The sequence below is a fragment of the Phacochoerus africanus genome, chromosome 2, assembly GCF_016906955.1.
Source record: "Phacochoerus africanus isolate WHEZ1 chromosome 2, ROS_Pafr_v1, whole genome shotgun sequence".
Classification (NCBI taxonomy): Eukaryota; Metazoa; Chordata; class Mammalia; order Artiodactyla; family Suidae; genus Phacochoerus; species Phacochoerus africanus.
Window position 1 is genome coordinate 163,897,148 of NC_062545.1, and position 8,789 is coordinate 163,905,936.

An 8,789-nucleotide genomic window follows, 5' to 3' on the forward strand; every position below is an offset into this window, starting at 1 on the left:
AAAGCCTCGGACTTTGGTTAGATATTCACCCCTCATACACATAGCCCATGTGACTCAGGGGAGCTGACCCCCCTCTTTAGCAACTTGGATAGACCATGATTTGTCTAAGCTAGTGATTCTCAAAGTGTGGACCCCAGACAAACAGCATTAGAATCATCCGGAACTTGTTAGCAATGCAAATTCTTGCATCCTGGCCTCAACGTAGTATGTAAACTAGAAATGTTGGCGGTGAGGCTCCCCAGGTGATTCTGAATCCCAGTAAAGTTTAAGAACCACAGTTCTTAACCAAACCTGGTAATCCCAGTAACTGATTCAGTGCATGATCTTCCCTTGGCTACTGCTAATGTTCCAGAGATGTACATGTAACCTCAGGTGATGTCATCAAATGAAGGGCAGGAATTTTATTCCCAGGTTAGAAGAGAGATTTTCTCTCTCTCGTGGAACACAAGGAAGGAACTGCCATCTCAGAACTTGGAGAGAAGCCTGCAGACAAAGTCAATGCAGGCAGAGCCACGAACATTTCCAAGATGCAAAGCAGAGCCTGGCTGTACCTTCCTGCACCCAGTCCTACCGACCTCTCACTCCCGGATCTATGTGATAACAGTTTCCCCTATCATTTCAGCCACTTCAAATTGAGTTTTTTAATTCTTACAGCCTAAGACTAAGGCATCTAACATTAAAATATGTATAATAATTTTTCTAATTGTTTCAGATTAAATCTGAAGTCTCCCACGAGGTTGTACTCCTACAACCTTGCCTCTAGTATAGTGAAGCACTCAGGTCTGATGAGGGAATATGAATAATGAATATGCATGCATGCATGAATAAATAATCACATTTAAGGAACAAGCAGACAATATCATTTTCATTACTCTTATCAAATACAATTGATTCAAACTCATTATGATTTTCCAAAAATAGTTAATCCACGAATGCAAGCAAAAAACTGATTTGTAACCTTAGTTTTAACACCATTTTTACTGCAACTACATGAAATCCTTTCCAGCTAGCTTAAGCTAAAAATAAGGATTATCTTGTAGAATTCTAGGGCTACTGAAGTGTCCCATGAACCTCAGATTTTACCCCTGACTCTTTGCTAACAAAAACGTGTTGCCTTTGGTGGAGGGGAGTGTTTGAGAATTCCCATTTCTCTATATACTAGCCAATATTTGATATTATTATACTTCTAAATTTGTACTAGTGTGATGACTAGGAAATGGTATTTCTCTGATTTAATTCACATTTCTTGGGATAAACACTTTAACATTTATCTCTTGGTAATTCAGATTTCCTCTTGGTAGTATGCCCTATTCTAATCTTTAAAAAAAAAAAAAAAAAAAAAAAACTAGGTTGTATGTTTTTTCGTACTGATTTCAAGAAGTTTTTTTGTGTTCAAGATATTGATCCCTTGCCAGATTTATGCATAGAGATTATATTCCTTTTTGTTTGTTTGTTTGTTTGTCTTTTTAGAGCTGCACCCTTGGCACAGGGAAGTTCCCAGGCTAGAGGTGGAATTGGAGCTGTAGCCACCGGTCACAGCCACAGCCACACCAGATCCTAGCCACATCTTCAATCTATACTATAGCTCACAGCAACACCAGATCCTTAACCCACAGAACGAGGCCAAGGATCGAACCTGAGTCCTCATGAATACTAGTCGGGTTCATACCACTGAGCCACAACAGGAACTCCAGAGATTATATTCTTGCTGTGTGTGATATCTTCTTCCACTTTGTTTAGCATGTCTTTTGTTGAATAAAAGGTTTTTGTGATTTTACAGTAGGTGAGTTTACCAATCTTTATGAGTTGAGCTATTGTGTTTGAAATATTCTCCTACAATGAAGTCATAAATAGATTCACTTATATTTTCTTCTAAAAGATTTATAATTTTGCTCTTTCACATATAGATTTTTAATTCACCTGGAATTTAATTCTGTATAAGACAGGAAGAATCCACTTTATTTTTTTGTTTCAAATAAATTTCTAATTTTCCCAGCACCATTTATTGACTAGTCCAACATATTTCTAATGCTTTGTAATACAAAATGTCAGTGTTCCTATACATGTGTTGTATGGGGTGCTTTATTCTGATCCATTAGACTATTTAGCCCTGGCCAGTAACACCCCATGTTAATTATAAAAATTATAACAGTGGAGTTCCCGTCATGGCTCAGTGGTTAACGAATCTGACTGGGAACCATGAGGTTTTGGGGTCGATCCCTGGCCTTGCTCAGTGGGTTAAGGATCCGGCGTTGCTGTGAGCTGTGGTGTAGGTTGCAGACCCGGCTCAGATCCTGCGTTGCTATGGCTCTGGCATAGGCCAGTGGCTACAGCTCCCATTAGACCCCTAGGCCTGGGAACCTCCATATGCCATGAGTGCAGCCCTAGAAAAAGACAAAAATAAATAAATAAAAATAAATTTTAAAATTACAACAATTAGATAGTAGAGTTCATAACAATCTACCTACCAGGAAAAAAAATCCATCTTCCTTTGTCTTGTTTTTCAAAATAGTCTTGGTCAGCTTTGGCCTGCTGCTCTTTTGTGTGAATTATAGGATAAGCTAGTCAAGTTTTACTTTCCTCATTTATTGGAATTTATTTTAATTTATAAATTAATGGAGAGAGAAGTGAGATGTTTACCATTTAAGTCTTCTCCAACATGACCATAGTATATTTTTCTATTTACTTAGGTCTTTCAATACCTAAAATGCTTTTCTTAAAGGTTTTGTACATTTAAAAATTAGATTTATTATTTGGCCACCTATACTTTTTTGTTCTTATTACAAGTAGCATTTTTTTTCCTATATTCTAACAGGTTATTACTGGGTGAATAGGAAGGTAACTCTCTTCTAATAGTTAGAATTCTCTTGAGTTTTCTGTGAAGAAAATATAATAATATAATGTACAAATAAGAATAATTTTTCCCTTTCATTCTAATTCTTTTTTTTCCATTTTCTTGAGCTATTGCATTAGTAAGACCATCAATACAATAATAAATAATACTAAGTAATAAAGGTAAGAATAAGACTCTTTTTCTTATTTCTTATTTCTTATTTCATAGAAATGGCTTCTAAAATTCTATCATTAAGAATAATGTTTGCGGAGTTCCCATCATGGCTCAGTGGTTAATGAATCTGAGTAGGAACCATGAGTTTGCAAGTTCCATCCCTGGCCTTGCTCAGTGGGTTGGGGATCCGGCGTTGCCATGAGCTGTGGTGTAGGGTGCAGACGCGGCTCGGATTCCTCGTTGCTATGGCTCTGGCTTAGGCCAGCAGCTACAGCTCCTATTAGACCCCTAGCCTGGGAACCTCCATGTGCCACTAGAGCAGCGCAAAAAATGCCAAAAAGACAAAATAATAATAATAATAATAATAATGTTTGCTGCAGGTTTTTGATCAGTTTTATCAGGTCACAGAATTCTTTTTTATTCTTATTAAATTGCTAAAACCTCTTGTTATTAAGAGTATCATTTGATGCAATTACTTTCTGCATCTACTGAGATATTATCATTGTTTAATGTGGCATATTACAATAATAAACTTCCTAATTTTGAAGTATCTTTGAATTCTGGGATGATAGAGATGATTTAATCAATGATTCATGTTCATCCCTTAAAATAAACCTACCTAAAGAGACAAAAGATCTGTACTCTGAAAACTGTAAGACGCTGATGAAAGAATTCAAAGATGACACAAACAGATGGAAAGACATACCATGCTCTTGGATTGGAAGAGCCAATATTATCAAAATGACTATACTACCCAAGGCAATCTAAAGATTCAATGCAATCCCTGTCAAATTACCAAGGACATTTTTCACAGAACTCAAACAAAATATTTTAAAGTTTGTTTGGAAGCAAAAAAGACCAAGAATAGCCAAAGACATCCTGAAAAAGGAAAATGGAGCTGGAGGAATCAGGCTCCCTGACTTCAGACTATACAACAAAGCTACAGTGATCAAAACCATATGGCACTGGCACAAAGACAGAAATATAGATCAGTGGAACAGGATAGAAAGCTCAGAATTAAACCCAGGCACCTACAGTCAACTAATCTACTACAAAAGAGGCAAGAATATACAATGGAGAAAAGACAGCCTGTTCAATAAGTGGTGCTGAGAAAACTGGACAGCCACATGTAAAAGAATGAAATTAGAACACTCCCTAACACCACACACAAAAGTATACTCAAAATAGATTAGATGACCTAGATATAAGGCCAGATACTATACAACTCTTAGAGGAAAACAAAGGCCAAACACTCTCCAACATAAACGACAGCAACATCTTCTCAGATCCACCTCTTGGAGTAATGACAGTAAAAGCAAAAACAAACAAATGGGACTTAATTCAACTTCAAGGTTTCCGCACAGCAAAGGAAACCCTAAATAAATTTCCTAATACTGAGGTATCTTTGAATTCTGGGATGATATAGATGATTTAATCAATGATTTTTGTTCATGCCTTAAAATTCATAGTAAAACTTCACTCAGTATAACAACCTGGATGAAAACCACTTTGAGAAAGTGGAAAGGTTAAAGCAACATTATTTCTCATGAAATATTAATTTATACATTGGTCAAAACTGTCAGAAATTTCTTAATGGAGTTTTGTTTGTTTGTTTGTTTGTTTTTGCCTTTTTGCCTCCTCTAGGGCCACTCCTGTGGCATATGGAGGTTCCCAGGCTAGGGGTCTAATCGGAGCTGTTGCTGCCAGCCTAAGCCAGAGCCACAGCAAAGCGGGATCTGAGCCGGGTCTGTGACCTACACCACAGCTCACGGCAACGCCGGATCCTTAACCCACTGAGTGGGCCAGGGATCAAACCCGCAACCTCATGGTTCCTAGTCAGATTTGTTAACCACTGAGTCACAACGGGAACTCCGAGTTTTATTTATTTTAATGACATATTGTAACTATAATAAGCGGAAGTACAATGTTGTTTTAAGGATCAAGGCAACTAATCTATAATTATCAGCATATACTTCTAAATAATTAATTAGCTAAAATCTCTAAAAATATTTGCTTTTTGAAGTAGATTCAATGTGCTGCTGTGATTTTGCTTAGCAGACCTTTCCATCTTAAATTACATAGTGGTAAATTTCAGCCCAACTCTGATTTGAGTAAAATATATGATGACCTGAGTTATTAGAGTTTGAAATAATATGGTTTTACTGTGTGCTTGCGGTTTTGGAGAGAGGAGAGGAAAACCCCCCTCTTCCTTCCTTCCTTCCTTCCTTTCTTTCCTTCCTTCCTTCCTTTCTTTCCTTCCTTCCTTCCTTTCTTTGTTTCCTTTTTAGGGCTGCACCCATGGCATATGGAGGTTCCCAGGCTAGGGGTCGAATTAGAGCTACAGCCGCTGGTCTATGCCACAGTCACAGCAATGAGGGATTGGAGCCGAGTCTATGACCTACAGCAAGCCGGATCCCCAACCCACTGATCGAGGCCATGGATTGAACCCACATCCTCATGGATCCTAGTTGGGTTCATTAACTGCTGAGCCATGAAGGGAACTTCCCTAATTCTGACGTAAATAACTTAAAGCATTTATTTGTCAGGGAGATTTGCACTGCTGGAGAATGTTATTGACAAATCATTCTCTTTCCAGCATCATCTTGCTACGAGTGCCACAACTTTGAAAGAATGAAATAGAAAAATCCTTTACTTACTGAGCTAGCCAGTAGCTGATAAATTTTTATTGCCTCATATGTCACTGAAATTTCTTTGAGCTTCATTACCGAATATGCTCTAGCATTCCAAATGTGTGCAAAACACTTTACCACTAGGGAATGGGTTTTAAAACTCCTAAAAGCTCTGGTTCAATTTTTATTTAATATAAAGTGAAGGGGGATGATATTCCCTATCTATATGCATTGTCCGTTTTTTAGATCTAAATTTGGCTTGCAATTTAAATGTTTTGCTTAACCTGCCTTTGACCTTTGTCATTTTGCATTGGGAAATCAATATCTACAAATATTTATTCTGTGGTCAAAAATGGTGCAGGATATCATTGTTCAGGTAAGTACATTTTCCTCCCTTCTCCAAACACTTCTTTCACTTTTCTTTTGCTTTCTGTTCTCCTGCCTACTTTTTCTTCCTTTCCTCCTCACTCCTTAACTGTACCTTGCATTTGTCAAAGGAAGGGAAGATAATGTTTTGCCCATTGGAAGTATAAAGGGTCATACTATGACTGACCTTTTCATGTACAAAGAAAGTTAAACAGTTCTGTTGTATAGCGAACAACATATCCTCTTTCAAGTGTCAGATCTTTTTACATTTACCAAGATGTAATTTACAGTTCACATTTTACCCAAAATACCTCACATTTTGGTAAAAAATTCCAAATTAAAAAGACATATATTAAAGGTTGGAATGGGGGCAGTTAGTCTATCCAAACATTGCAAGATCAAGAAAAGTATCTTTGCATACACTGATTGCATACAACAAATATTATTCGATAGCTTATAGTTACCTAAGCCACATATGACATATTAGTACACAGATAACTTATGTCAATAAATACTGTGCCAAATACAGCATCATTCTTCCTTCTCTGCTCCAACCTAAACTGCATCCAAAGTAGTTCTTTTTTTTTTTTTGTCTTTTGTCTTTTTAGGGCTGCCCCCTCAGCATATGGAGGTTCCCAAGCTAGGGGTCGAACTGGAGCCACAGCCACAGCCATAGATAGCAATGCCAGATCCGAGCCGTGTCCGCGACCTACACCACAGCTCACGGCAACACTGGATCCTTAACCCACTGAGTGAGGCCAGGGATCAAACTCACAACCTCATGGTTCCTAGTCGGATTCGTTTCCACTGTGCCAAGATGGGAACTCCCAAGATACCTATATTTCATTCACTGACTAAAAGGTAATCATGAAGAAATTAAACTGCAAATTTAATTACAATTGGCAAATTCTTTAGCACTATTGACTATATCATATGTAATACAATTAAAACAGACCAAATTAATCATACTAACTCTGCACTTTCCAAATCTGTGGCATGACTCTGAGGTTATTCATAAACTATCTGCTACTTACCTCAAAGACTTCAGGCAGTTTATGTTACTATCAAGTCACTGGTACTTCAGGGTTCACTGTCCAAACCTGACTGCACTTGGGTGCGTTTTCTTACCTTAAGGAGAAAATAAGAGATGGACTGTGCATTCTGATGAATGCAACCGTGATGTGCCTGATTTTATGGGGCTGAGTTAGGCTTCTCTTTGCTGTCAGTGGAAGAGTGAAAAAAAGACCACCAGATAGCTCATGTTTATTGGGAGCTACTGGATTCCAGGCGCTGAATTCTCTCTAAAATGGAAAACCTAAAATGGAATAGGTACTGCTAGTAAACTCTCTTATGTAGATGAGGAAAGCAAGCTTTAGAGAGGCTAACCACCTTGCCCAAGACCACACTCTGGGGAAAACCAGGAGTCACTCCCGAGCTGATTGACTCCAAAGCCTTTGCGCTTCATCACTGATTTATAACTGGTGAAAATTTAGAGAAGAGTTTTTAAGATGTCCAACATGTTATTTTAGGAAAGACAGTCATGTACATTGACAAAGAGGACTGTTTCTTATACATGAAAACAAAAGAGCAAAATAAATAAAAACACTGGGTTAATTTCCCATTAAATGAGTGAATGTATCTTAATCACCCAGAACAGTGCCTGATACATAGTAGCACTCAATGCCATCAGTTAGGTATCAGTTAGGATTGCAGGTAGCAAAGACTGAAAACAATGGCTGAAATGAGTGAGAGTTTTATCTTGGAAGATAAAAAGTCTTGAGCTAGGCAGACCTCACCTGACAGAGGGGCTCAAGAAAATTGTTCAAGATGGGGCTCCTCTGGTTTCCTGGGCCATCATTCTTGGTGGTCATAAGGTGGCAGATGCTTTCCAGGCATTGCATACACATTTCAGGCAGGAGGGACAAATGGGGAAAAGAAAAGCCTTCATCTAGTGAGGGTTAGGGTTAGGGTTAGTTTTATTTGAGAAGTGACTCTCTCAAGTATTTCTACCTACCTTTCATTAGATGCCCAGCAGGCTAGAGAAAAATATTTCAATAAGCTAATATGTTGTATAAAATAAGCTACAAGGATATATTGTACAATACAAGGCATATAGCCAATAGTTTGTCATACTATAAATGGAGTACAACTTTTAAAAATTGTGAATCACTATATTATACACCTATAACATACTGTACATCGACTATAGTCAATAATTTAAAAAAAAAAAAAGCTAACATGGAGTTCCAGTTGCGGCTCAGTGGTAACAAACCCAACTAGTATTCATGAGGACACAGGTTCGATCCCTGGCCTCTCTCAGTGGGTTAAGGATCTGGTGTTGCCATGAGCTGTGATATAGGTCGCAGACACAGCTGGGATCTGGTGTTGCTGTGGCTGTGGCATAGGCTGGCAGCTATAGCTCCAATTTGACCCCTAGCCTGGAAACTTCCATATGCCATGGGTGTAGCCCTAAAAAGACAAATAATAATAATAATAATAAGCTAATATATGCAGAGTGCTTAGTGCAGTTTCTGGCATATAGTAAGCATTCATTATGTATTTTCCATAAAGATTAATAACATTTCTTTAACAAATATTTATGGATTCTTCACTCTTTTCAAGGTACAGAGCTAGTTCCCACAGAGATGAAAGAACTAAAGATAAAAATGGTTAAATTCTCTTTTTTTTTTTTTTTGCTTTTTGGGGCCACACTCTCAGCATATGGAAATTCCCAGGCTAGGGGTCAAATCGGAGCTGGGCTGCTGGCCTATGCCATGGCCACAGCC